Source organism: Octopus bimaculoides, chromosome 10 (assembly GCF_001194135.2).
Source record: "Octopus bimaculoides isolate UCB-OBI-ISO-001 chromosome 10, ASM119413v2, whole genome shotgun sequence".
NCBI classification, from domain to species: domain Eukaryota; kingdom Metazoa; phylum Mollusca; class Cephalopoda; order Octopoda; family Octopodidae; genus Octopus; species Octopus bimaculoides.
In genome coordinates this window covers 932550-933005 of record NC_068990.1, presented here as the reverse complement: position 1 = coordinate 933005, position 456 = coordinate 932550, and the positions used below count along the sequence as shown (strand labels likewise).

Here is a 456-nt window from a genome sequence, read left to right as displayed (position 1 = left end):
ATATATATATATATATATATATATATATATATATATATATAAATGTAGGGATGAGCAAGTTAGATCAATATATAAAGTTTTACTGTATTAATACATGAAATACAAAAAATGTACATTTGTTTACGTATATACCCCTTTAATCCTCTATACCATTTGTATTCTGTGTAAGTCTGACCTCTCTGTATGTAAACATATATACATTTTTCTGTATTTCATGTATTAATACAGTAAAACTTGATATATTTTTCCATCTAACTTACTTATCCCTACATTTATTTCTATACTTGCTCAAGTTTAATTCTCTTGAGCACTACTAAGTGTATCTATATGGAGAATATCCGATTCTCATCTATGAACTATATATATATATATATATAGTCTTGGGGTCAATTTGCTCGACAAAAGGCAGTGCTCCAGCATGGCCACAGTCAAACGACTGAAACAGGTAAAAGAGTA

The 456-nt window shown here is 27.9% G+C and overlaps 1 protein-coding gene across 1 annotated transcript in view; it reads left to right on the top strand.

Annotated features, from left to right (window-relative positions):
• LOC106867348 (intraflagellar transport protein 88 homolog) overlaps nt 1–456 on the top strand; it is a 100442-nt gene that overhangs the window by 52938 nt on the left and 47048 nt on the right. The window lies entirely within an intron of this gene.